The following is a 27,510-nucleotide window of genomic DNA, read 5'->3' as shown; positions in this document are numbered from 1 at the left end:
TTCTGACCTATTTTCCCTGGTTCCCGGTGTTACTGATTGGTGCGTCCATGATGTGGACACTGGGGATAGTACGCCTGTGCGGCACAAGGCCTACAGGGTGACTGACAGGGTGAGGACATGCACCAAGGAGGAGGTCTCCAAGATGTTTGCACTCGGGGTAATTGAGTCCTCCAGCAGTCCTTGGGCCAGTCCAGTGGTCTTGGTCCCAAAGGCTGCAGCGCCGGGAGCCACACCCGAACTCCGGTTCTGTGTGGACTACAGAGGACTCAATTCGGTCACTAGGACTGACGCACACCCCATCCCCAGAGCTGATGAGCTCATAGATCGGCTAGGGGCTGCCAACTACCTCAGCACGTTTGATTTAACGTCTGGGTATTGGCAGATCGCCTTGACCGAGGGGGCCAAAGAGAGGTCAGCATTTTCCACCCCAGATGGGCACTACCAGTTCCGGGTTATACCCTTTGGGATGACGAATGCCCCTGCCACCTTTCAGAGATTGGTCAACCAGGTGTTGGCTGGGCTGGATTCGTTCAGTGCAGCCTACCTGGATGACATTGCAGTGTTCAGCTCCACTTGGGAAGAACACCTGCGCCACCTCTGGGAAGTGCTGATGGCGCTGCGCAAGGCAGGCCTCACGATCAAGGCAAGTAAGTGCCAGATCGGGCAGGGGTCCGTGATGTACTTGGGGCACCAAGTTGGGAGTGGCCAGGTGGCACCCCTTCAGCCCAAGATAGAAACCATCCTGAATTGGGAGTCGCCCAAAACCCAGACAGAGGTGAGAGCCTTCCTAGGTCTCACCGGGTACTACAGGAGGTTTGTCAAGGGGTATGGCAACATGGTTGCCCCCTTGACAGCGCTGACTTCGAAGAAGCAGCCCAGGAAAATGATTTGGACTGACACCTATCAGAAAGCTTTTGAGGCCCTGAAAACTGCTATGTGCACGGCGCCCATGCTCTTGGCTCCCAACTTCTCCAAAGAGTTTATCGTTCAGACAGACGCTTCAGAGCATGGCGTGGGGGCTGTTCTTTCACAGATTAATGAGGAGGGCCTAGATCAACCCGTAGCCTTTCTTAGCAGGAGGTTACTTCCACGGGAACAGAGGTGGAGTGCTATTGAGCGTGAGGCATTTGCTGTGGTCTGGGCGCTGAAGAAGCTAAGACCCTACCTGTTTGGGTCTCACTTCCGGGTTCAGACGGACCACAGGCCCCTCAGATGGTTGATGCATATGAGGGGTGAGAATCCAAAGCTGTTGAGGTGGTCCATTTCCCTACAGGGTATGGATTTCACGGTGGAACATCGCCCTGGTACAGATCACACCAATGCTGACGGTCTGTCCAGATTTTTCCGCCTTAGTGATGAGGAACTCCCTGGGGTAGGGTAGTTCTCCCCACTTTTCAGCTGGAGGGGACACGTGTTAGACCTGGCACCTTGGCGTGAGTCTCCCCTCCTCTTTTTGTCGCTGTGCCTCATGTGCTTTTATGGTGTTGGCCGCTCAGCGCGCTGTGCCACTGCCAACCAGTGTCGCGGTGCGAGTGCTCCCTATGTAAATTGTATATGTTGGTTGGATTCCATGATTGGATTGTTTGGTTTACTGTCAGACCCCAGTAAAGTGCGCCAGGAGCGCCAGGGCATGTAAATGCAAACACCGCTGGTGGGCTTGCAGCACTGGTTGTGCCACCCACAGAAGCGGCCGGTAAAATATGTCTAAGGTCTGCCATCGCAGAACCTGCGTGCAGTCTGGTACTGACATGCTGACTGGCAAGTGCCCACACGTGCCGGTCCCTAAACCTTCCCTTAACTTCATGTTAGTCACCCCTCTGGTAGGCCCACGGGCAGGGTGCGTTGTAAGCATAAGGTAGGACAAGCCTGGATGCGTGGCATGTCCTAGTAGTGAATTACCGCCATCTTGTTGTTCACTACTGTAAGGCTACCCTGTTCTCATAGGCCAGTATGGGCGGCTAGGATTGTTACATCCTATGATCCCAGCCGACCCAGGGAACATGGTAGAAGATCGAGTTTAGTATACCTGAACTCGGAATAATAAGGTACATCTTTTCCCAAGGTTTATTTTAGTATTCCGCGTTTGCAAATGCCGCTTTTAGAAAGCTGGCCTTTGCTTGCCTAAACATTTCAGCCGCCTCTGCGTGATGTGTATCTGATGTCTGGCTGGTGTGAGTGACAGGGCTGGGGGAACCCAGATGGGCAGGGCTAGGTAGCCTGGTGGTGAATAGGACGATCGACAGGTAGATGGGTGGGAGGAGTACTCCTAGGCTCTGAATAGGACAGTGCTCTGCCACCACAATGCCGGCTGCGCCCCCTGTGGAGCGTCTGATGACTCTGCCCTGCACTCTGAAAGAAGCCTGCATCGCGTAAACAAAGTGCTCAGAAACCGGACTGGACTAGGCAAGGGCCCCCCTGGCCTGGGAGAACAAAAGATTTGCTGTATAAATGTAGGAGCCCTGCTCCTAAGAAACTAGATCCGCTTTTGACCAAGAAGAATCTCTGCCTGAGGAGGAGGCACCGGGAAAGCTGTAAGGAGGAAGACTGTCCCTATCCTGGGGGACTGGCCTGCAGTGGTGACCTTGCTGCCAAAGGAGAGAAGAGGAACCTTTTGCTGAAGACTTTGCTTTATTTTTACTTTCAAGACTTGTGCTTTCCAAAACGATCTCCAAGGGCTTGGAACTGAGCTTGCCCCCTGAACTGAGCCCCAGGACCATTGGGCTCTACCTGATCTTCACTCGCCTGCCGCTGGACTGTGGTGTCCTTTCCCTCGCCGGAGCTGTGACCCTCGTGCCCCAGTCCTTCCTTGAGCCGTGACCAGGACTGCTTAGCCACCCCCGCCTTGGGAAGAGCCTCGCTCAATCTGAGCCGCTCCCCCTACGCTGTGCTGGGCTGCCCCCGTCACCTCGCTCGCCGGAGGCTCGCTGCGCACCTTCACCCTCCCGCCGGAATCGGCGCTGTGAGCATCTCCAAGCCTCGGACGGCCCGGACGTAACCTGCGTGCCCGGCTGCCCCGCTTTGTTCACCCGCCACCTGCAACACCAACATTGGGCACCTGACGCTGTATTGCACCACTGCACCTGGCCGCCCTGGTGCCGCTGGAGGTGTCCTGCTGGTGCTGCCTTGGACCTTGCTCTATACTCACCTTAAGTCACTGTAAAGAACTTGTATGCATAGGATAACAATGTTGTCTAGGAAAATAGCACTTTTGAAACCTAAATCTATTTCGAAACATACTTACCTGATCATATTGATTTTGGTACCTAAACATATATAAAGATACATGTTATTTTTGTAAATTGGTGTGGATCTCCTTCTTGAGTCGTGTGCACCATTTATTGACTTGTGTATTTCCAGATGTCTAACACTTCTCTGTGATAAGCCTATGGCTGCCTGACCACACTGCCCCCTAGAAGAGCACCTTGGGATTGCTAGAGCAAGCCCCTGCCCACTCATAAGGGAATACCTGGACTCTGTACAGTACACCTCTTTTTGGTACACTATATATAGCGCCAGCTTCCTACAGGGAGTGCTTGTGAAAGATTAGCAAAACCTTTTTCATCAGACCCGACAGCTTGATGAATGCTCCATGGAGCTATGATGTGGACGTTAGGCTGACAGATCTTTGATCATATGCCTGTTTGACTGGAGAACGTTTCCAGTTGCTTTTGACTGCTGTTACCATGGTATTTTTGATTTGGCTATGGCTGACTTTGACCCTCATGGAGTGATTTAATCAATATTTGAGTGTTCCACTACTATGACGTACATGTGAGAGGAATTCAAGTATGAAAACATTTCTATGAAAGTCTCACAGTTTCTAATTAGGTGAGATATTTTGGGCTACTATGCGGCCTTTCTGTCAAGTGATTTATGGGCCTCTCACTGCCCAACAGCCCTGAAGAAGAGGGGTGACCCGTGAAACACGCTGGCTGCAAGACATCGCAACCGGCTGCAAGACATCGCAAATGACTTCAAATATCAAAACTTGAAGATTGTACTATGCAAGACTCAGCACAAGTGTAAATAACTGGATTTTGATATGGACTCTTTCTGCTGCGATATAAGTGGTCATGTTTTGACAGTAAAATTCCATGCAAGAAAAGAGAAAAAAAAGATTGACAAATGATTTCCTTTGATCATTTGCATTTTTAGACTCTTTTTCATATTTAGTTTGACCACGAATGTATTGTATCCTACCCAAAATGTCTTTAATATAATGAGCTAAACCTGCACTTAGCGCTAGCAAGTGGTTATTTGTAGGGAGAAGCTCTGGCAGTTGGAAAAATGAAACGGAAGGGTAACAGGGATTTACCATTTGGATTTCTAGCTTGAGGACCTACTGCCAAAAACTTTTCACTTACACAATTGTGATCCTTCAACAACGCGTGCCACACAGCCGACCTGAGCCAATGAGAGTTAGATACTCATCATGTCCCCTTTCCTCTCTTCTCAAAGCTCACCTCTGAGTGATCCTGTTCAAGATTTTTCTGACCTCTAAGTGCTGAGAGTCAAAGGACTGTTATATACTGGCAGATCTGCCACCTATAGGTATTGGGGAGAATCGTGGAGCGGCCTCATCCCAACACATCAGCGCCTACTCCTCACTTCAATTCCGCAAGAAGCTGAAGACCTGGCTTTTCAATTAGTCTTCTTGCGGGACCATCGAGTCTGCCTGTACTCAGGCCCAGCCTCACCACGCGCCTACACTCACCTACTCAGCGCCTGGATACCCTCACGGGTGACAAGCAGAGCTGTACAAATCCACCTTACATCACAAGTACACAACATTAAAGTGGCACCCACTATGTGCAAGTGCCACCAGTCATGAATATCTTCATATCTCTCCAGCAATATTCAACCCTTCTCAACATGTAGGCAATGCAGCACTACCAGCACGTCATGGAGTCATTTAGGGACGGTTTATCAATGTGCCCCTTCATTCCACTAATCAGTTTTATGTATAGATTCGTTACACCAAGATGCACACCACAATGGCGTGATGGGCGCAGCAACACAGCTAACCGAGAGCACAGAACACAGACCAGATACACAATTTGATACTGAATGCCACGAGCCCAGTTAGTGAGGAAAGAACAAGCACTGGTGGAGAGTTCCAGATGTGAAGTTGCTCTCTTCCATCTCTGGGGTACCAGGCGCACACCTCCTTACTCTGGCACCAGAAGCTACTGCTGTGAGTGACCAGACCCAAATGAGCTGCACAACTGGAAGAGAGCAAATGAATGTACAGGGCTAGGTTCTAAGATGTTGCCCCAGCAAACGGACACCATCCACCAGCACTGGGAAGATACCGTTCCCTCTCTAACAATACCTCGAATGACCATTATCGCGACAAAACAACCTTCCCAACAACGTTTTCATCTGCCTTTGCACCGTGTGCCATAACCTTGTCAAAGGGTAAAATGTAATCCATTATTTAGCAGGCGACTGGAGAGATGCTAGACTGGCCCCCGGACGCTAACCATGTCTACCCGGCTTGGCCTTGTCCAAAGTAATTTTTTGCATGTTACCTACCTTGCACCTCAGAGACTGACAGGCTGGCTGCTGTCCCATGGCGGAGTGCTTCTCATGCCCTGAATAGGTGAGGAATGTCTTTCATGTGATCTGGGAATGGCCACTTATTGCCATGTATTAACAAGGTATTTTCACCTAACTTTCCAATACGTCCGATATTACCCTATTAGGTAGGTCCGCTGTAAGACTTGGGGGCACTCAGGGGAGAACAGACATTGGGGGTACACTTCTTGATAAACAGGGGACAGCAAAACACTGGAACTCTAGAAATCCCTCACTACTGCAGAATGGAAAAACCTATGGACAGTGAGCAAAAATGGATTGACCCATATATGTGGCACAGGCCTGTCCCCGGAAACCTGCGAAGATATGTAGTAGGTGGTGGGAATGTTATTGTCTGAGTCATTGTCCATAATGTACCAAGAGTCTCGCTGTTATCTAGTAACTGCACATTACAACTGCACTGCATGTTATGGTGGTTTCTTGCAAACATTAATAAAAAAAAGTCGATTATAAAAATATGCAATTCATTATTGACCATCCATAAATTTTCATTGAATTGAATGCCATTACATAGAGCTGAAAATTATTTAATAAAATATTACAATGAAAATAATAATTGCAATTAGACAAGCTTAGCGTTGGTGCTAGAGAAAGAGTGCTACTGATAATGTAATGTTGTTGGGATGAAAGTCCCATGAATGGCTGTGTAAAGTTGTGCCACCCTACCCACTAAGCACATTCTGGGTATTTCCTGAACTACTACGTGGGCTCAAAAAGAGCTTTTGTAAAGGTTTATTTTCTATTGCACAACTATTATTAGAGTGGAAAACAACAAAAGTCCCTACTTAACAAATAAAGTTTTAAGATTTCCCTCTGGTCCCTGTAGTTCTCAGGGGGGTGACGCTCTCTATGGTGTCCCTATAGTCCAAGCTCCTAGCTGCAGTCCTCAGGGGGTGGCTCTCTGTGCTGTCCCCTCTGGTCCCTGCCCCTCCCTGTAGTTCCCAGGGGTGCGGCTCTCTGTGCTGTCCCCTCTGGTCCCTGCCCCTCCCTGTAGTTCTCAGGGGTGTGGCTTTCTGTGGAGCCCCTCTGGTCCCAGCCTCTCCCTGTAGTTCTCAGGGGTGTGGCTCTCTATGGTGTCTCTCTGGTCCCAGCCCCTCCCTGTAGATCTCTGGGGTGAGGCTCTCTGTGGTGTCCCCTCTGGTCCCAGCCCTCCCCTGTAGTTCTCAGGGGTGTGGCCCTCTCTGTAATTCTCAGGGGGTGGCTCTCTGTGGTGTCCCCTCTGGTCCCTGCCCCTCCCTGTAGTTCTCAGGGGTGTGGCACCTCCTTGTAGTTCTCTGGGGGTGGCTCTCTGTGATGTCCCCTCTTTTTTCTGCCCCTCCCAGTAGTTGTCAGGGGTGTGGCCCCTCTCTGTAATTCTCAGGGGGTGGCTCTCTGTGGTGCCCCCTCTGGTCCCTGTAGTTCTCAGGGATTTGCCCCCCTCCCTGTAGTTCTCAGGGGTGTAGCGCTCTCTATGGTGTCCCTCTGGTCCCAGCCCCTCCCTGTAGTTCTCAGGGGGGTGGCTCTCTGTGGTGTCCCCTCTGGTCCCTGCCCCTCCCTGTAGTTCTCAGGGGGGTGTCTCTCTGTGGTGTCCCCTCTGGTCCCTGCCCCTCCCTGTAGTTCTCAGGGGTGCGGCCTCTCCCTGTAGTTCTCAGGGGTGTGGCACCTGCTTGTAGTTCTCAGGGGTGTGGCACCTCCCTGTAGTTCTCAGGGGTGAGGCTCTCTATGGTGTCTCTCTGGTCCCAGCCCCTCCCTGTAGATCTCAGGGGTGAGGCTCTCTGTGTTGTCCCCTCTGGTCCAAGCCCCTCCCTGTAGTTCCCAGGGGTGTGGCCCCTCTCTGTAATTCTCAGGGGGTGGCTCTCTGTGGTGTCCCCTCTGGTCCCTGCCCCTCCCTGTAGTTCTCAGGGGCATGGCCCCTCCCTGTAGTCCTCAGGGATGTGGCTCTCTACGGTGTCCCTCGGGTCCCAGCCCCTCCCTGTAGTACTCAGGGGAGTGGTCCCTTGTAGTTCTCAGGGGCATGGCCCCTCCCTGTAGTCCTCAGGGGTGTGGCTCTCTGTGGTGTCCCCTCTGATCCCTGTCCTTCCTTGTAGTTCTGAGGGGTGTGGCCCCCTCCCTGTAGTTCTGAGGGGTGTGGCCCCCTCCCTGTAGTTCTCAGGGGTGTGGCCCCCTCCCTGTAGTTCTCAGGAGGTGGCTCTCTGTGTTGTCCCTCTGGTCCCAGCCCCTCCCTGTAGTTCTCACGGGAGTGGCTTTCTGTGGTGTCCCCTCAGGTCCCTGTCCCTCCCTGTAGTTCTCAGGGGTGTGGCCCCTCCTTCTAGTTCTCAGGGGTGTGGCCCCCTCCCTGTAGTTCTCAGGGGTGTGGCGCTCTCTATGGTGTCCCTCTGGTCCCAGCCCCTCCCTTTAGTTCTCAGGGGTGTGGCTCTCTGTGGTGTCCCCTCTGGTCCCAGCCCCTCCCTGTAGTTCTCAGGGGTGTTGCCCCTCCCTGTAGTTCTCAGTGGGTGGCTCTCTGTGGTGTCCCCTCTGGTCCCAGCCCCCCCTGTAGTTGTCAGGGGGGTGGCTCTCTGTGGTGTCTCTCTGGTCCCAGCCCCTCCCTGTAGTTCTCAGGGGTGGCTCTCTGTGGGTCTCTCTGGTCCCTGCCCCTCCCTGTAGTTCTCAGGGGTGTGGCCCCTCTCTGTAATTCTCAGGGGGTGGCTCTCTGTGGGGTCTCTTTGGTCCCAGCCCCTCCTAGAGTTCTCAGGGGGGTGGCACTCTGTGCTGTCCCCTCTGGTCTCAGCCCCTCCCTGTAGTTCTCAGGTGATGGCTCTCTGTGATGTCCCCTCTTTTTTCTGCCCCTCCCTGTACTTCTCAGGGGTGTGGCCCCTCTCTGTAATGTAATTCTCAGGGGGTGGCTCTCTGTGGTGCCCCCTCTGGTCCCTGTAGTTCTCAGGGGCGTGGCCGCCTCCCTGTAGTTCTCAGGGGTGTGGCGCTCTCTATGGTGTCCCTCTGGTCCCAGTCCCTCCCTGTAGTTCTCAGGGGTGTGGCTCTCTGTGATGTCCCCTCTGGTCCCAGCCCCTCCCTGTAGTTCTCAGGGGTGTGGCACCTCCTTGTAGTTCTCAGGGGTGTGGACCCTCCCTGTAGTTCTCAGGGGTGAGGCTCTCTATGGTGTCTCTCTGGTCCCAGCCCCTCCCTGTAGATCTCAGGGGTGAGGCTCTCTGTGGTGTCCCCTCTGGTCCCAGCCCCTCCCTGTAGTTCTCAGGGGTGTGGCACCTACTTGTAGTTCTCACGGGCATGGTCCCTCCCTGTAGTCCTCAGGGGTGTGGCTCTCTACGGTGTCCCTCGGGTCCCAGCCCCTCCCTGTAGTACTCAGGGGAGTGGTCCCTCGTAGTTCTCAGGGGCATGGCCCCTCCCTGTAGTCCTCAGAGGCACGGCCCCTCCATGTAGTCCTCAGGGGTGTGGCTCTCTGTGGTATCCCCTCTGATCCCTGTCCTTCCTTGTAGTTCTCAGGGGTGTGGCCCCCTCCCTGTAGTTCTCAGGGGTGTGGCCCCCTCCCTGTAGTTCTCAGGGGTGTGGCGCTCTCTATGGTGTCCCTCTGGTCCCAGCCCCTCCCTGTAGTTCTCAGGGGTGTTGCCCCTCCCTGTAGTTCTCAGGGGGTGGCTCTCTGTGGTGTCCCCTCTGGTCCCAGCCCCTCCCTGTAGTTCTCAGGGGAGTGGCTTTCTGTGGTGTCCCCTCTGGTCCCTGTCCCTCCCCGTAGTTCTCAGGTGTGTGGCCCCTCCTTCTAGTTCTCAGGGGTGTAGGCCCCTCCCTGTAGTTCTCAGGGGGTGGCTCTCTGTGGTGTCCCCTCTGGTCCCTGCCCCTCCCTGTAGTTCTCAGGGGTGTGGCACCTCCTTGTAGTTCTCAGGGGCATGGCCCCTCCCTGTAGTCCTCAGGGGTGTGGCTCTCTACGGTGTCCCTCGGGTCCCAGCCCCTCCCTGTAGTACTCAGGGGAGTGGTCCCTCGTAGTTCTCAGGGGCATGGCCCCTCCCTGTAGTCCTCAGGGGTGTGGCTCTCTGTGGTGTCCCCTCTGATCCCTGTCCTTCCTTGTAGTTCTCAGGCGTGTGGCCCCCTCCCTGTAGTTCTCAGTGGTGTGGCCCCCTCCCTGTAGTTCTCAGGGAAGTGGCGCTCTCTATGGTGTCCCTCTGGTCCCAGCCCCTCCCTGTAGATCTCAGGGGTGAGGCTCTCTGTGGTGTCCCCTCTGGTCCCAGCCCCCCCTGTAGTTCTCAGGGGTGTGGCCCCTCCCTGTAATTCTCAGGGGGTGGCTCTCTGTGGTGTCCCCTCTGGTCCCTGCCCCTCCCTGTAGTCCTCAGGGGTGTGGCACCTCCTTGTAGTTCTCTGGGGGTGGCTCTCTGTGATGTCCCCTCTTTTTTCTGCCCCTCCCAGTAGTTGTCAGGGGTGTGGCCCCTCTCTGTAATTCTCAGGGGGTGGTTCTCTGTGGTGCCCCCTCTGGTCCCTGTAGTTCTCAGGGATTTGCCCCCCTCCCTGTAGTTCTCAGGGGTGTGGCGCTCTGTGGTGTCCCCTCTGGTCCCTGCCCCTCCCTGTAGTTCTCAGGGGGGTGGCTCTCTGTGGTGTCCCCTCTGGTCCCTGCCCCTCCCTGTAGTTCTCAGGGGGGTGGCTCTCTGTGGTGTCCCCTCTGGTCCCTGCCCCTCCCTGTAGTTCTCAGGGGTGCGGCCTCTCCCTGTAGTTCTCAGGGGTGTGGCACCTCCTTGTAGTTCTCAGGGGTGTGGCACCTCCTTGTAGTTCTCAGGGGTGAGGCTCTCTATGGTGTCTCTCTGGTCCCAGCCCCTCCCTGTAGATCTCAGGGGTGAGGCTCTCTGTGGTGTCCCCTCTGGTCCAAGCCTCTCCCTGTAGTTCTTAGGGGTGTGACCCCTCTCTGTAATTCTCAGGGGGTGGCTCTCTGTGGTGTCCCCTCTGGTCCCTGCCCCTCCCTGTAGTTCTCAGGGGCATGGCCCCTCCCTGTAGTCCTCAGGGGTGTGGCTCTCTACGGTGTCCCTCGGGTCCCAGCCCCTCCTTGTAGTACTCAGGGGAGTGGTCCCTCGTAGTTCTCAGGGGCATAGCCCCTCCCTGTAGTCCTCAGAGGCATGGCCCCTCCCTGTAGTCCTCAGGGGTGTGGCTCTCTGTGGTGTCCCCTCTGATCCCTGTCCTTCCTTGTAGTTCTCAGGGGTGTGGCCCCCTCCCTGTAGTTCTCAGGGGTGTGGCCCCCTCCCTGTAGTTCTCAGGGGTGTGGCCCCCTACTTGTAGTTCTCTGGGGGTGGCTCTCTGTGATGTCCCCTCTTTTTTCTGCCCCTCCCAGTAGTTGTCAGGGGTGTGGCCCCTCTCTGTAATTCTCAGGGGGTGGCTCTCTTTGGTGCCCCGTCTGGTCCCTGTAGTTCTCAGGGGTTTGGCCCCCTCCCTGTAGTTCTCATGGGTGTGGCGCTCTCTATGGTGTCCCCTCTGGTCCCTGCCCCTCCCTGTAGTTCTCAGGGGGGTGGCTCTCTGTGGTGTCCCCTCTGGTCCCTGCCCCTCCCTGTAGTTCTCAGGGGGGTGGCTCTCTGTGGTGTCCCCTCTGGTCCCTGCCCCTCCCTGTAGTTCTCAGGGGTGCGGCCTCACCCTGTAGTTCTCAGGGGTGTGGCACCTCCTTGTAGTTCTCAGGGGTGTGGACCCTCCCTGTAGTTCTCAGGGGTGAGGCTCTCTATGGTGTCTCTCTGGTCCCAGCCCCTCCCTGTAGATCTCAGGGGGTGGCTCTCTGTGGTGTCCCCTCTGGTCCCTGCCCCTCCCTGTAGTTCTCAGGGGCATGGCCCCTCCCTGTAGTCCTCAGGGATGTGGCTCTCTACGGTGTCCCTCGGGTCCCAGCCCCTCCCTGTAGTACTCAGGGGAGTGGTCCCTCGTAGTTCTCAGGGGCATGGTCCCTCCCTGTAGTCCTCAGGGGTGTGGCTCTCTGTGGTGTCCCCTCTGATCCCTGTCCTTCCTTGTAGTTCTGAGGGGTGTGGCCCCCTCCCTGTAGTTCTCAGGGGTGTGGCCCCCTCCCTGTAGTTCTCAGGGGTGTGGCCCCCTCCCTGTAGTTCTCAGGAGGTGGCTCTCTGTGGTGTCCCTCTGGTCCCAGCCCCTCCCTGTAGTTCTCACGGGAGTGGCTTTCTGTGGTGTCCCCTCTGGTCCCTGTCCCTCCCTGTAGTTCTCAGGGGTGTGGCCCCTCCTTCTAGTTCTCAGGGGTGTGGCCCCCTCCCTGTAGTTCTCAGGGGTGTGGCGCTCTCTATGGAGTCCCTCTGGTCCCAGCCCCTCCCTTTAGTTCTCAGGGGTGTGGCTCTCTGTGGTGTCCCCTCTGGTCCCAGCCCCTCCCTGTAGTTCTCAGGGGTGTTGCCCCTCCCTGTAGTTCTCAGTGGGTGGCTCTCTGTGGTGTCCCCTCTGGTCCCAGCCCCCCCTGTAGTTGTCAGGGGGGTGGCTCTCTGTGGTGTCTCTCTGGTCCCAGCCCCTCCCTGTAGTTCTCAGGGGTGGCTCTCTGTGGGCCTCTCTGGTCCCTGCCCCTCCCTGTAGTTCTCAGGGGTGTGGCCCCTCTCTGTAATTCTCAGGGGGTGGCTCTCTGTGGTGTCCCCTCTGGTCCCTGCCCCTCCCTGTAGTTCTCAGGGGTGTGGCACCTCCTTGTAGTTCTCAGGGGTGTGGACCCTCCCTGTAGTTCTCAGGGGTGAGGCTCTCTATGGTGTCTCTCTGGTCCCAGCCCCTCCCTGTATATCTCTGGGGTGAGGCTCTCTGTGGTGTCCCCTCTGGTCCCTGTCCTTCCTTGTAGTTCTGAGGGGTGTGGCCCCCTCCCTGTAGTTCTCAGGGGTGTGGCCCCCTCCCTGTAGTTCTCAGGGGTGTGGCCCCCTCCCTGTAGTTCTCAGGAGGTGGCTCTCTGTGGTGTCCCTCTGGTCCCAGCCCCTCCCTGTAGTTCTCACGGGAGTGGCTTTCTGTGGTGTCCCCTCTGGTCCCTGTCCCTCCCTGTAGTTCTCAGGGGTGTGGCCCCTCCTTCTAGTTCTCAGGGGTGTGGCCCCCTCCCTGTAGTTCTCAGGGGTGTGGCGCTCTCTATGGAGTCCCTCTGGTCCCAGCCCCTCCCTTTAGTTCTCAGGGGTGTGGCTCTCTGTGGTGTCCCCTCTGGTCCCAGCCCCTCCCTGTAGTTCTCAGGGGTGTTGCCCCTCCCTGTAGTTCTCAGTGGGTGGCTCTCTGTGGTGTCCCCTCTGGTCCCAGCCCCCCCTGTAGTTGTCAGGGGGGTGGCTCTCTGTGGTGTCTCTCTGGTCCCAGCCCCTCCCTGTAGTTCTCAGGGGTGGCTCTCTGTGGGCCTCTCTGGTCCCTGCCCCTCCCTGTAGTTCTCAGGGGTGTGGCCCCTCTCTGTAATTCTCAGGGGGTGGCTCTCTGTGGTGTCCCCTCTGGTCCCTGCCCCTCCCTGTAGTTCTCAGGGGTGTGGCACCTCCTTGTAGTTCTCAGGGGTGTGGACCCTCCCTGTAGTTCTCAGGGGTGAGGCTCTCTATGGTGTCTCTCTGGTCCCAGCCCCTCCCTGTATATCTCTGGGGTGAGGCTCTCTGTGGTGTCCCCTCTGGTCCCAGCCCCTCCCTGTAGTTCTCAGGGGTGTGGCACCTACTTGTAGTTCTCACGGGCATGGTCCCTCCCTGTAGTCCTCAGGGGTGTGGCTCTCTACGGTGTCCCTCGGGTCCCAGCCCCTCCCTGTAGTACTCAGGGGAGTGGTCCCTCGTAGTTCTCAGGGGCATGGCCCCTCCCTGTAGTCCTCAGGGGCACGGCCCCTCCATTTAGTCCTCAGGGGTGTGGCTCTCTGTGGTGTCCCCTCTGGTCCCAGCCCCTCCCTGTAGTTCTCAGGGGTGTGGCCCCCTCCCTGTAGTTCTCAGGGGTGTGGCCCCCTCCCTGTAGTTCTCAGGGGTGTGGCGCTCTCTATGGTGTCCCTCTGGTCCCAGCCCCTCCCTGTAGTTCTCAGGGGTGTTGCCCCTCCCTGTAGTTCTCAGGGGGTGGCTCTCTGTGGTGTCCCCTCTGGTCCCAGCCCCTCCCTGTAGTTCTCAAGGGAGTGGCTTTCTGTGGTGTCCCCTCTGGTCCCTGTCCCTCCCTGTAGTTCTCAGGGGTGTGGCCCCTCCTAGTTCTCAGGGGTGTAGCCCCCTCCCTGTAGTTCTCAGGGGGTGGCTCTCTGTGGTGTCCCCTCTGGTCCCTGCCCCTCCCTGTAGTTCTCAGGGGTGTGGCACCTCCTTGTAGTTCTCAGGGGCATGGCCCCTCCCTGTAGTCCTCAGGGGTGTGGCTCTCTACGGTGTCCCTCGGGTCCCAGCCGCTCCCTGTAGTACTCAGGGGAGTGGTCCCTCGTAGTTCTCAGGGGCATGGCCCCTCCCTGTAGTCCTCAGGGGTGTGGCTCTCTGTGGTGTCCCCTCTGATCCCTGTCCTTCCTTGTAGTTCTCAGGCGTGTGGCCCCCTCCCTGTAGTTCTCAGTGGTGTGGCCCCCTCCCTGTAGTTCTCAGGGATGTGGCGCTCTCTATGGTGTCCCTCTGGTCCCAGCCCCTCCCTGTAGTTCTCAGGGGTGTTGCCCCTCCCTGTAGTTCTCAGGGGGTGGCTCTCTGTAGTGTCCCCTCTGGTCCCAGCCCCTCCCTGTAGTTCTCAGGGGAGTGGCTTTCTGTGGTGTCCCCTCTGGTCCCTGCGCCTCCCTGTAGTTCTCAGGGGTGTGGCCCCCTCCTAATAGTTCTCAGGGGTGTGGCCCCCTCCCTGTAGTTCTCAGGGGTGTGGCGCTCTCTATGGTGTCCCTCTGGTCCCAGCCCCTCCCTGTAGTTGTCAGGGGGGTGGCTCTCTGTGGTGTCTCTCTGGTCCCAGCCCCTCCCTGTAGTTCTCAGGGGTGGCTCTCTGTGGTGCCCCCTCTGATCCCTGTAGTTCTCAGGGGTGTGGCCCCCTCCCTGTAGTTCTCAGGAGTGTGGCGCTCTCTATGGTGCCCCTCTGGTCTCAGCCCCTCCCTGTAGTTCTCAGGGATGTGGCACCTCCTTGTAGTTCTCTGGGGGTGGCTCTCTGTGATGTCCCATCTTTTTTCTGCCCCTCCCTGTAGTTCTCAGGGGTGTGGCCCCTCTCTGTAATTCTCAGGGGGTGGCTCTCTGTGGTGCCCCCTCTGGTCCCTGCCCCTCCCTGTAGTTATCAGGGGTGTGGCCCCTCCATGTAGTTCTCAGGGGTGTGGCCATCTCCCTGTAGTTCTCAGGGGTGTGGCGCTCTTTATGGTGCCCCTCTGGTCCCAGCCCCTCCCTGTAGTTCTCAGGGGTGTGGCTCTCTGTGGTGCCCCCTCTGGTCCCTGTAGTTCTCAGGGGTGTGGCCCCCTCCCTGTAGTTCTCAGGAGTGTGGCGCTCTCTATGGTGCCCCTCTGGTCCCAGCCCCTCCCTGTAGTTCTCAGGGGTGGCTCTCTGTGGGGTCTCTCTGGTCCCTGCCCCTCCCTGTAGTTCTCAGGGGTGTGGCCCCTCTCTGTAATTCTCAGGGGGTGGCTCTCTGTGGGGTCTCTCTGGTCCCAGCCCCTCCCTGAAGTTCTCAGGGGGGTGGCACTCTGTGCTGTCCCCTCTGGTCTCAGCCCCTCCCTGTAGTTCTCAGGGGGGTGGCTCTCTGTGCTGTCCCCTCTGGTCCCTGCCCCTCCCTGTAGTTCTCAGGGGTGTGGCCTCTCGCTGTAGTTCTCAGGGGGTGGCTCTCTGTGGTGTCCCCTCTGGTCCCTGCCCCTCCCTGTAGTTCTCAGGGGCATGGCCCCTCCCTGTAGTCCTCAGGGATGTGGCTCTCTACGGTGTCCCTCGGGTCCCAGCCCCTCCCTGTAGTACTCAGGGGAGTGGTCCCTTGTAGTTCTCAGGGGCATGGCCCCTCCCTGTAGTCCTCAGGGGTGTGGCTCTCTGTGGTGTCCCCTCTGATCCCTGTCCTTCCTTGTAGTTCTGAGGGGTGTGGCCCCCTCCCTGTAGTTCTGAGGGGTGTGGCCCCCTCCCTGTAGTTCTCAGGGGTGTGGCCCCCTCCCTGTAGTTCTCAGGAGGTGGCTCTCTGTGTTGTCCCTCTGGTCCCAGCCCCTCCCTGTAGTTCTCACGGGAGTGGCTTTCTGTGGTGTCCCCTCAGGTCCCTGTCCCTCCCTGTAGTTCTCAGGGGTGTGGCCCCTCCTTCTAGTTCTCAGGGGTGTGGCCCCCTCCCTGTAGTTCTCAGGGGTGTGGCGCTCTCTATGGTGTCCCTCTGGTCCCAGCCCCTCCCTTTAGTTCTCAGGGGTGTGGCTCTCTGTGGTGTCCCCTCTGGTCCCAGCCCCTCCCTGTAGTTCTCAGGGGTGTTGCCCCTCCCTGTAGTTCTCAGTGGGTGGCTCTCTGTGGTGTCCCCTCTGGTCCCAGCCCCCCCTGTAGTTGTCAGGGGGGTGGCTCTCTGTGGTGTCTCTCTGGTCCCAGCCCCTCCCTGTAGTTCTCAGGGGTGGCTCTCTGTGGGTCTCTCTGGTCCCTGCCCCTCCCTGTAGTTCTCAGGGGTGTGGCCCCTCTCTGTAATTCTCAGGGGGTGGCTCTCTGTGGGGTCTCTTTGGTCCCAGCCCCTCCTAGAGTTCTCAGGGGGGTGGCACTCTGTGCTGTCCCCTCTGGTCTCAGCCCCTCCCTGTAGTTCTCAGGTGATGGCTCTCTGTGATGTCCCCTCTTTTTTCTGCCCCTCCCTGTACTTCTCAGGGGTGTGGCCCCTCTCTGTAATGTAATTCTCAGGGGGTGGCTCTCTGTGGTGCCCCCTCTGGTCCCTGTAGTTCTCAGGGGCGTGGCCGCCTCCCTGTAGTTCTCAGGGGTGTGGCGCTCTCTATGGTGTCCCTCTGGTCCCAGTCCCTCCCTGTAGTTCTCAGGGGTGTGGCTCTCTGTGATGTCCCCTCTGGTCCCAGCCCCTCCCTGTAGTTCTCAGGGGTGTGGCACCTCCTTGTAGTTCTCAGGGGTGTGGACCCTCCCTGTAGTTCTCAGGGGTGAGGCTCTCTATGGTGTCTCTCTGGTCCCAGCCCCTCCCTGTAGATCTCAGGGGTGAGGCTCTCTGTGGTGTCCCCTCTGGTCCCAGCCCCTCCCTGTAGTTCTCAGGGGTGTGGCACCTACTTGTAGTTCTCACGGGCATGGTCCCTCCCTGTAGTCCTCAGGGGTGTGGCTCTCTACGGTGTCCCTCGGGTCCCAGCCCCTCCCTGTAGTACTCAGGGGAGTGGTCCCTCGTAGTTCTCAGGGGCATGGCCCCTCCCTGTAGTCCTCAGAGGCACGGCCCCTCCATGTAGTCCTCAGGGGTGTGGCTCTCTGTGGTATCCCCTCTGATCCCTGTCCTTCCTTGTAGTTCTCAGGGGTGTGGCCCCCTCCCTGTAGTTCTCAGGGGTGTGGCCCCCTCCCTGTAGTTCTCAGGGGTGTGGCGCTCTCTATGGTGTCCCTCTGGTCCCAGCCCCTCCCTGTAGTTCTCAGGGGTGTTGCCCCTCCCTGTAGTTCTCAGGGGGTGGCTCTCTGTGGTGTCCCCTCTGGTCCCAGCCCCTCCCTGTAGTTCTCAGGGGAGTGGCTTTCTGTGGTGTCCCCTCTGGTCCCTGTCCCTCCCCGTAGTTCTCAGGTGTGTGGCCCCTCCTTCTAGTTCTCAGGGGTGTAGGCCCCTCCCTGTAGTTCTCAGGGGGTGGCTCTCTGTGGTGTCCCCTCTGGTCCCTGCCCCTCCCTGTAGTTCTCAGGGGTGTGGCACCTCCTTGTAGTTCTCAGGGGCATGGCCCCTCCCTGTAGTCCTCAGGGGTGTGGCTCTCTACGGTGTCCCTCGGGTCCCAGCCCCTCCCTGTAGTACTCAGGGGAGTGGTCCCTCGTAGTTCTCAGGGGCATGGCCCCTCCCTGTAGTCCTCAGGGGTGTGGCTCTCTGTGGTGTCCCCTCTGATCCCTGTCCTTCCTTGTAGTTCTCAGGCGTGTGGCCCCCTCCCTGTAGTTCTCAGTGGTGTGGCCCCCTCCCTGTAGTTCTCAGGGAAGTGGCGCTCTCTATGGTGTCCCTCTGGTCCCAGCCCCTCCCTGTAGATCTCAGGGGTGAGGCTCTCTGTGGTGTCCCCTCTGGTCCCAGCCCCCCCTGTAGTTCTCAGGGGTGTGGCCCCTCCCTGTAATTCTCAGGGGGTGGCTCTCTGTGGTGTCCCCTCTGGTCCCTGCCCCTCCCTGTAGTCCTCAGGGGTGTGGCACCTCCTTGTAGTTCTCTGGGGGTGGCTCTCTGTGATGTCCCCTCTTTTTTCTGCCCCTCCCAGTAGTTGTCAGGGGTGTGGCCCCTCTCTGTAATTCTCAGGGGGTGGTTCTCTGTGGTGCCCCCTCTGGTCCCTGTAGTTCTCAGGGATTTGCCCCCCTCCCTGTAGTTCTCAGGGGTGTGGCGCTCTCTATGGTGTCCCTCTGGTCCCAGCCCCTCCCTGTAGTTCTCAGGGGGGTGGCTCTCTGTGGTGTCCCCTCTGGTCCCTGCCCCTCCCTGTAGTTCTCAGGGGGGTGGCTCTCTGTGGTGTCCCCTCTGGTCCCTGCCCCTCCCTGTAGTTCTCAGGGGTGCGGCCTCTCCCTGTAGTTCTCAGGGGTGTGGCACCTCCTTGTAGTTCTCAGGGGTGTGGCACCTCCTTGTAGTTCTCAGGGGTGAGGCTCTCTATGGTGTCTCTCTGGTCCCAGCCCCTCCCTGTAGATCTCAGGGGTGAGGCTCTCTGTGGTGTCCCCTCTGGTCCAAGCCTCTCCCTGTAGTTCTTAGGGGTGTGACCCCTCTCTGTAATTCTCAGGGGGTGGCTCTCTGTGGTGTCCCCTCTGGTCCCTGCCCCTCCCTGTAGTTCTCAGGGGCATGGCCCCTCCCTGTAGTCCTCAGGGGTGTGGCTCTCTACGGTGTCCCTCGGGTCCCAGCCCCTCCTTGTAGTACTCAGGGGAGTGGTCCCTCGTAGTTCTCAGGGGCATAGCCCCTCCCTGTAGTCCTCAGAGGCATGGCCCCTCCCTGTAGTCCTCAGGGGTGTGGCTCTCTGTGGTGTCCCCTCTGATCCCTGTCCTTCCTTGTAGTTCTCAGGGGTGTGGCCCCCTCCCTGTAGTTCTCAGGGGTGTGGCCCCCTCCCTGTAGTTCTCAGGGGTGTGGCCCCCTACTTGTAGTTCTCTGGGGGTGGCTCTCTGTGCTGTCCCCTCTTTTTTCTGCCCCTCCCAGTAGTTGTCAGGGGTGTGGCCCCTCTCTGTAATTCTCAGGGGGTGGCTCTCTTTGGTGCCCCGTCTGGTCCCTGTAGTTCTCAGGGGTTTGGCCCCCTCCCTGTAGTTCTCATGGGTGTGGCGCTCTCTATGGTGTCCCCTCTGGTCCCTGCCCCTCCCTGTAGTTCTCAGGGGGGTGGCTCTCTGTGGTGTCCCCTCTGGTCCCTGCCCCTCCCTGTAGTTCTCAGGGGGGTGGCTCTCTGTGGTGTCCCCTCTGGTCCCTGCCCCTCCCTGTAGTTCTCAGGGGTGCGGCCTCACCCTGTAGTTCTCAGGGGTGTGGACCCTCCCTGTAGTTCTCAGGGGTGTGGACCCTCCCTGTAGTTCTCAGGGGTGAGGCTCTCTATGGTGTCTCTCTGGTCCCAGCCCCTCCCTGTAGATCTCAGGGGGTGGCTCTCTGTGGTGTCCCCTCTGGTCCCTGCCCCTCCCTGTAGTTCTCAGGGGCATGGCCCCTCCCTGTAGTCCTCAGGGATGTGGCTCTCTACGGTGTCCCTCGGGTCCCAGCCCCTCCCTGTAGTACTCAGGGGAGTGGTCCCTCGTAGTTCTCAGGGGCATGGTCCCTCCCTGTAGTCCTCAGGGGTGTGGCTCTCTGTGGTGTCCCCTCTGATCCCTGTCCTTCCTTGTAGTTCTGAGGGGTGTGGCCCCCTCCCTGTAGTTCTCAGGGGTGTGGCCCCCTCCCTGTAGTTCTCAGGGGTGTGGCCCCCTCCCTGTAGTTCTCAGGAGGTGGCTCTCTGTGGTGTCCCTCTGGTCCCAGCCCCTCCCTGTAGTTCTCACGGGAGTGGCTTTCTGTGGTGTCCCCTCTGGTCCCTGTCCCTCCCTGTAGTTCTCAGGGGTGTGGCCCCTCCTTCTAGTTCTCATGGGTGTGGCCCCCTCCCTGTAGTTCTCAGGGGTGTGGCGCTCTCTATGGAGTCCCTCTGGTCCCAGCCCCTCCCTTTAGTTCTCAGGGGTGTGGCTCTCTGTGGTGTCCCCTCTGGTCCCAGCCCCTCCCTGTAGTTCTCAGGGGTGTTGCCCCTCCCTGTAGTTCTCAGTGGGTGGCTCTCTGTGGTGTCCCCTCTGGTCCCAGCCCCCCCTGTAGTTGTCAGGGGGGTGGCTCTCTGTGGTGTCTCTCTGGTCCCAGCCCCTCCCTGTAGTTCTCAGGGGTGGCTCTCTGTGGGCCTCTCTGGTCCCTGCCCCTCCCTGTAGTTCTCAGGGGTGTGGCCCCTCTCTGTAATTCTCAGGGGGTGGCTCTCTGTGGTGTCCCCTCTGGTCCCTGCCCCTCCCTGTAGTTCTCAGGGGTGTGGCACCTCCTTGTAGTTCTCAGGGGTGTGGACCCTCCCTGTAGTTCTCAGGGGTGAGGCTCTCTATGGTGTCTCTCTGGTCCCAGCCCCTCCCTGTATATCTCTGGGGTGAGGCTCTCTGTGGTGTCCCCTCTGGTCCCTGTCCTTCCTTGTAATTCTGAGGGGTGTGGCCCCCTCCCTGTAGTTCTCAGGGGTGTGGCCCCCTCCCTGTAGTTCTCAGGGGTGTGGCCCCCTCCCTGTAGTTCTCAGGAGGTGGCTCTCTGTGGTGTCCCTCTGGTCCCAGCCCCTCCCTGTAGTTCTCACGGGAGTGGCTTTCTGTGGTGTCCCCTCTGGTCCCTGTCCCTCCCTGTAGTTCTCAGGGGTGTGGCCCCTCCTTCTAGTTCTCAGGGGTGTGGCCCCCTCCCTGTAGTTCTCAGGGGTGTGGCGCTCTCTATGGAGTCCCTCTGGTCCCAGCCCCTCCCTTTAGTTCTCAGGGGTGTGGCTCTCTGTGGTGTCCCCTCTGGTCCCAGCCCCTCCCTGTAGTTCTCAGGGGTGTTGCCCCTCCCTGTAGTTCTCAGTGGGTGGCTCTCTGTGGTGTCCCCTCTGGTCCCAGCCCCCCCTGTAGTTGTCAGGGGGGTGGCTCTCTGTGGTGTCTCTCTGGTCCCAGCCCCTCCCTGTAGTTCTCAGGGGTGGCTCTCTGTGGGCCTCTCTGGTCCCTGCCCCTCCCTGTAGTTCTCAGGGGTGTGGCCCCTCTCTGTAATTCTCAGGGGGTGGCTCTCTGTGGTGTCCCCTCTGGTCCCTGCCCCTCCCTGTAGTTCTCAGGGGTGTGGCACCTCCTTGTAGTTCTCAGGGGTGTGGACCCTCCCTGTAGTTCTCAGGGGTGAGGCTCTCTATGGTGTCTCTCTGGTCCCAGCCCCTCCCTGTATATCTCTGGGGTGAGGCTCTCTGTGGTGTCCCCTCTGGTCCCAGCCCCTCCCTGTAGTTCTCAGGGGTGTGGCACCTACTTGTAGTTCTCACGGGCATGGTCCCTCCCTGTAGTCCTCAGGGGTGTGGCTCTCTACGGTGTCCCTCGGGTCCCAGCCCCTCCCTGTAGTACTCAGGGGAGTGGTCCCTCGTAGTTCTCAGGGGCATGGCCCCTCCCTGTAGTCCTCAGGGGCACGGCCCCTCCATTTAGTCCTCAGGGGTGTGGCTCTCTGTGGTGTCCCCTCTGGTCCCAGCCCCTCCCTGTAGTTCTCAGGGGTGTGGCCCCCTCCCTGTAGTTCTCAGGGGTGTGGCCCCCTCCCTGTAGTTCTCAGGGGTGTGGCGCTCTCTATGGTGTCCCTCTGGTCCCAGCCCCTCCCTGTAGTTCTCAGGGGTGTTGCCCCTCCCTGTAGTTCTCAGGGGGTGGCTCTCTGTGGTGTCCCCTCTGGTCCCAGCCCCTCCCTGTAGTTCTCAAGGGAGTGGCTTTCTGTGGTGTCCCCTCTGGTCCCTGTCCCTCCCTGTAGTTCTCAGGGGTGTGGCCCCTCCTAGTTCTCAGGGGTGTAGCCCCCTCCCTGTAGTTCTCAGGGGGTGGCTCTCTGTGGTGTCCCCTCTGGTCCCTGCCCCTCCCTGTAGTTCTCAGGGGTGTGGCACCTCCTTGTAGTTCTCAGGGGCATGGCCCCTCCCTGTAGTCCTCAGGGGTGTGGCTCTCTACGGTGTCCCTCGGGTCCCAGCCGCTCCCTGTAGTACTCAGGGGAGTGGTCCCTCGTAGTTCTCAGGGGCATGGCCCCTCCCTGTAGTCCTCAGGGGTGTGGCTCTCTGTGGTGTCCTCTCTGATCCCTGTCCTTCCTTGTAGTTCTCAGGCGTGTGGCCCCCTCCCTGTAGTTCTCAGTGGTGTGGCCCCCTCCCTGTAGTTCTCAGGGATGTGGCGCTCTCTATGGTGTCCCTCTGGTCCCAGCCCCTCCCTGTAGTTCTCAGGGGTGTTGCCCCTCCCTGTAGTTCTCAGGGGGTGGCTCTCTGTAGTGTCCCCTCTGGTCCCAGCCCCTCCCTGTAGTTCTCAGGGGAGTGGCTTTCTGTGGTGTCCCCTCTGGTCCCTGCGCCTCCCTGTAGTTCTCAGGGGTGTGGCCCCCTCCTAATAGTTCTCAGGGGTGTGGCCCCCTCCCTGTAGTTCTCAGGGGTGTGGCGCTCTCTATGGTGTCCCTCTGGTCCCAGCCCCTCCCTGTAGTTGTCAGGGGGGTGGCTCTCTGTGGTGTCTCTCTGGTCCCAGCCCCTCCCTGTAGTTCTCAGGGGTGGCTCTCTGTGGTGCCCCCTCTGATCCCTGTAGTTCTCAGGGGTGTGGCCCCCTCCCTGTAGTTCTCAGGAGTGTGGCGCTCTCTATGGTGCCCCTCTGGTCTCAGCCCCTCCCTGTAGTTCTCAGGGATGTGGCACCTCCTTGTAGTTCTCTGGGGGTGGCTCTCTGTGATGTCCCATCTTTTTTCTGCCCCTCCCTGTAGTTCTCAGGGGTGTGGCCCCTCTCTGTAATTCTCAGGGGGTGGCTCTCTGTGGTGCCCCCTCTGGTCCCTGCCCCTCCCTGTAGTTATCAGGGGTGTGGCCCCTCCATGTAGTTCTCAGGGGTGTGGCCCTCTCCCTGTAGTTCTCAGGGGTGTGGCGCTCTTTATGGTGCCCCTCTGGTCCCAGCCCCTCCCTGTAGTTCTCAGGGGTGTGGCTCTCTGTGGTGCCCCCTCTGGTCCCTGTAGTTCTCAGGGGTGTGGCCCCCTCCCTGTAGTTCTCAGGAGTGTGGCGCTCTCTATGGTGCCCCTCTGGTCCCAGCCCCTCCCTGTAGTTCTCAGGGGTGGCTCTCTGTGGGGTCTCTCTGGTCCCTGCCCCTCCCTGTAGTTCTCAGGGGTGTGGCCCCTCTCTGTAATTCTCAGGGGGTGGCTCTCTGTGGGGTCTCTCTGGTCCCAGCCCCTCCCTGAAGTTCTCAGGGGGGTGGCACTCTGTGCTGTCCCCTCTGGTCTCAGCCCCTCCCTGTAGTTCTCAGGGGGGTGGCTCTCTGTGCTGTCCCCTCTGGTCCCTGCCCCTCCCTGTAGTTCTCAGGGGTGTGGCCTCTCGCTGTAGTTCTCAGGGGGGTGGCTCTCTGTGGTGTCCCCTCTGGTCCCTGCCCCTCCCTGTAGTTCTCAGGGATGTGGCACCTCCTTGTAGTTCTCTGGGGGTGGCTCTCTGTGATGTCCCCTCTTTTTTTTGCCCCTCCCTGTAGTTCTCAGGGGTGTGGCCCCTCTCTGTGATTCTCAGGGGGTGGCTCTCTGTGGTGCCCCCTCTGGTCCCTGCCCCTCCCTGTAGTTATCAGGGGTGTGGCCCCTCCATGTAGTTCTCAGGGGTGTGGCCCTCTCCCTGTAGTTCAGGGGTGCGGCCTCTCCCTGTAGTTCTCAGGGGTGTGGCCCCTCCCTGTAGTTCTCAGGGGTGTGGCTCTCTATGGTGTCCCTCTGGTCCCAGCCCCTCCCTGTAGTTTTCAGGGGTGTGGCTCTCTGTGGTGCCCCCTCTGGTCCCTGTAGTTCTCAGGGTGTGGCCCCTCCCTGTAGTTCTCAGGGGTGTGGCGCTCTCTATGGTGCCCCTCTGGTCCCAGCCCCTCCCTGTAGTTCTCAGGGGTGTGGCTCTCTGTGGTGTCTCTCTGTAGTTCTCAGGGTTGTGGCCCCCTCTGTAGTTTTCAGGGGGTGGCTCTCTATGGTGTTTCTCTGGTCCCAGCCCCTCCCTGTAGCTCTCAGGGGTGTGGCTCTCTGTAGTGTCTCCTCTGGTCCCAGCCCTTCCCAGTAGTTATCAGGGGTGTCGCTCTCTGTGGTGTCCCCTCTGGTATCTGCCCCTCCCTATAGTTCTCAGGGGTGTGGACCCTCCCTGTAGTTCTCAGGGGTGTGGCTCTCTGTGGAATCCCCTCAAGTCCCAGCCCCTCCCTGTAGTTCTCAGGGGTGTGGCCCCCTCCCTGTAGTTCTCAGGGGTGCGGTCTCTCCCTGTAGTTCTCAGGGGTGAGGCTCGCTCTGGTGTCTCTCTGATCCCGGGCCCCCCCCCTCCCTGCTCGTCTCAGGGGTATGGCCCCTCCCTGTAGTTCTCAGGGGTGTGGCCCCTCCCTGTAGTTCTCAGGGGTGAGGCTCTCTGTGGTGTCCCTTCTGGTCAGAGCCCCTCCCTGTAGTTCTCAGGGGTGTGGCTCTCTATGGTGTCCCTCTGGTCCCAGCCCCTCCCGGTAGTCCTCAGGGGTGTGGCTCTCCATAGCTTCCCTCTGGTCCCAGCCCCTCCCGGTAGTCCTCAGGGGTGTGGACCCTCCCTGTAGGTCTGGGGGGGGGGGGTGGCTCTCTGTGGTGTTCCCTCAGGTCCCAGCCCCTCCATGTAGTTGTCAGGGGTGTGGCTCTCTATGGTGTTTCTCTGGTCCCAGCCCCTCCCTGTAGTTCTCAGGGGTGTGGCTCTCTCTGTGGTGTCCCTTTTGGTCCCAGCCCCTCCCTGTAGTTCTCAGGGGTGTGGCCAACTCCCTGTAGTTCAGGGGTGCAGCCTCTCCCTGTAGTTCTCACGGGTGTGGCCCCTCCCTGTAGTTCTCAGGGGTGTGGCTCTCTGTGGTGTCCCTCTGGTCCCTTCCCCTCCCTGTAGTTCTCAGGGGTGTGGCCCTCTCCCTGTAGTTCTCAGGGGTGTGGCTCTCTGTGGTGCCCCTCTGGTCCCAGCCCCTCCCTGTAGTTCTCAGGGGTGTGGCTCTCTGTGGTGTCTCTCTGTAGTTCTCAGGGGTGTGGCCCCCTCTCTGTAGTTCTCAGGGGGTGGCTCTCTATGGTGTTTCTCTGGTCCCAGCCCCTCCCTGTAGTTCTCAGAGGTGTGGCTCTCTGTGGTGTCCCCTCTGGACCCAGCCCTTCCCGGTAGTTATCAGGGGTGTCGCTCTCTGTGGTGTCCCCTCTGGTATCTGCCCCTCCCTATAGTTCTCAGGGGTGTGGACCCTCCCTGTAATTCTTAGGGGTGTGGCTCTCTATATGATGTCCCTCTGGTCCCAGCCCCTCCCTGTAGTTCTCAGGGGTGTGGCTCTCTGTGGAATCCCCTCAGGTCCCAGCCCCTCCCTGTAGTTCTCAGGGGTGTGGCCCCTCCCTGTAGTCCTCAGGGGTGTGGCCCCTCCCTGTACTCCTCAGGGGTGTGGTTCTCTCTATGTAGCCCCTCTGGTCCCAGCCCCTCCCTGTAGTTCCCTGGGGTGTGGCCCCTCCCTGCTGTTATTAGTGGTGCGGCCCCTCCCTGTAGTTCCCAGGGGTGTGGCTCTCTGTGGTGTTCCTCTGGTCCCAGCCCCTCCTTGTAGTCTTCAGGGGTGCGCCCCCTCCCTGTAGTTCTCAGGGGTGTGGCTCTCTCTAGTGTCCCTCTGGTCCCAGCCCCTCCCTGCTGTTCGCAGGGGTGTGGTCCCTCTCTGTAGTCCTCAGGGGTGTGGCTCTCTCCATGGTGTCCCTCTGGTCCCAGCCCCTACCTGTAGGGTGCCCCTCTGGTCCCAGCCCCTCCCTGCAGTCCTTAGGGGTGTGGCTCTCCATGGTGCCCCTCTGGTCCCAGCCCCTCCCTGCAGTCCTCAGGGGTGTGGCTCTCTCTATGGAGCCCCTCTCGTCCCAGCCCCCTCCCTTCAGTCCTGCCCTCCGGTGCATGCCCCTCTCTCTGCAGCTTCTCCCCGCAGCTCCGTCCCTGCTGAACCGACCCTCTGGTTGGGTTTCCACGGATCTGGCCTGGCTCCAGCTCGGATCTCCTCCAGGTCTGGTTCTCCCCTCCTGGGGCTCTCACCTTACAGCCGGTGCCGCTGGCTCAGCTCCTGGCTTGTGGGCTCCGGTGCCAGGGTATCCCGTACCCCGCTCTGCTCGTAGCTCTCCTGGACCCCGATATCCGCTGCGCAGCCCCGGCTCCTGCAGTGTACTCTCGGCAACTTCCAACACCACAGAAAAGACGTCAGCCGCGCGAGGCATGCCGGTCTCGGTGGTTCGTTATCACACCATCACTATGGATACGGGCCGGCGAACAGAGGAAACCGGAAGCACAATAAACCACATGTCCCAGCGTGCAAATCGGTCCGGTGCTCTGACAGTTCTCTCGAGGCTCGCAAGCCTGGAAAACCCCGAGGCGAGGACATAAGAGACAAGACGCCCTGGACCTGACGTGCCCCGGAAATGAAGGATAGACACTGAGGAAGGATTGGGAGCAAACCCACCCAAAGAGTACAAGTGCCGCGGGTCTCACTCCTTGCGAGTGACACTCACGCACGTGAGTGGAGGTGGCGCTGTCGCGCACAGCGGCTTAAGCTAGAGCAGGACCGGTTCCAGGAATTTTCATCTGGACGGGCCAAGTCGTTCGGTCGGGCGGGCTAATATAAGGTTAATTTTTGTTAATTCTGTAGGTAGCCTAAAAGCCCACGGTTTACTTCAGATCTTCTTCCAAACGGGTATATAGTGCGTCTAGAGTGTTATGTGAGAGTAAGAGCGGGTGTCTATACTCCAGCCCCAACCCTCTTAATTTGCAGTGGGCCGGGCTTCAATACAGGCACCTGGATTCAAGCAGATTCTAGTAGTTCAAGGTTAAGGCGATCCTTGTTACCACACCTAAGTCTTGACATTTCGCACTAGGAAGACTGATTACTTACTCCTTGCAATTTGCCCAACACCTATTTCTTTGCATAGTGTGAACTTTGTAAGTTTTTATTTTCATGTCAATTTTTTGCGGTGTACTTTCCTTGATAAAAAAGTTTTTAAAACAGCAGCACATTTGGAAAAAAAAAGTATTGTTGACAACCAAGAACAGTTTTCATGCCTGCCAAGTGTAAACCCAGTAATTGCAGCCAAACAAGTAACCTTCTGCTGCCGTATTACACATAGTGCCCTGGTTACAGAAAGGGCCGCAGATGGTTGTGTAATACCCAGGGCTTTAAGTGGGCCGGGTCTCACCGGTGCTGACCACCGGCAGTTTTTTAAAGGGGGCCTCGAAACGGTTCTCTATCGGGCTCTGTTTTGTGCCCTGGCACAGGCGGTCTGTTTTTGGGCAGTCTGTTTTTTCGTGACTGCAGTGAGAGCAGGCACATGGATGTGCACCTGCTCACACTCCTCACCTCTCACTAGTGGAGAAGTTACGGTACTGACGTCATGCCTGGTGAGAGTTGTAGGGGAAGGGAAATCCTTTAAAGAGAGTCATTTTCTCTCTGGATTTCCCTTCTCTTTTTGAAACTCAGGAGCAGCAACATTGTTGTGGTGTCACCAGGGCTTTAAGTGGAAGCTGTTTTAATATTATATAAAATCCATAGTTGCTGCTTATTTATCTTATGCAACTAACGACCATTGACAAAGCCAATAGTACTGACTTGTAGGTATGATGATACTTGTTGTATCATACATCTGGATGTACTGACTTCCTGGTTTCCCGCCGCTGACCCCGCAGTCCCGCCTCTCCTCCCTGCCCATTGGCCACCCAGCCTCCCGCCTCCCAGCGGACCCTCCCTCCCGGCTCCTTACTTATGACGCCCCCCCAGCGACCGCGCAGCGGACGCGCGCCGACTGAGCGCCGACTGAGCGCCGAAGGTGCGCCAAAGGTAAGCCCGTCTGCGCCTGGACCGCGCCCAGCGCCAG

At 58.6% G+C, this 27,510-nt stretch overlaps 1 protein-coding gene across 1 annotated transcript in view; it reads right to left on the bottom strand.

Moving 5' to 3' along the window:
* The window catches only part of LOC146863631 (cyclic AMP-responsive element-binding protein 3-like), a 78,672-nt gene extending 52,797 nt beyond the window's left edge, over positions 1 to 25,875 (bottom strand). Inside the window, exon 1 of the mRNA XM_085627694.1 lies at positions 25,685 to 25,875. The gene's annotated coding sequence lies outside the window, so the exon portion shown is untranslated. The remainder of the gene's footprint in view (positions 1 to 25,684) is intronic.
* Positions 25,876 to 27,510: the final 1,635 nt, after the last annotated feature.

This window comes from Triturus cristatus, chromosome 2_1 (assembly GCF_964204655.1).
Source record: "Triturus cristatus chromosome 2_1, aTriCri1.1, whole genome shotgun sequence".
Lineage (NCBI taxonomy): Eukaryota > Metazoa > Chordata > Amphibia > Caudata > Salamandridae > Triturus > Triturus cristatus.
This window is presented reverse-complemented; position numbering and strand designations above follow the sequence as displayed.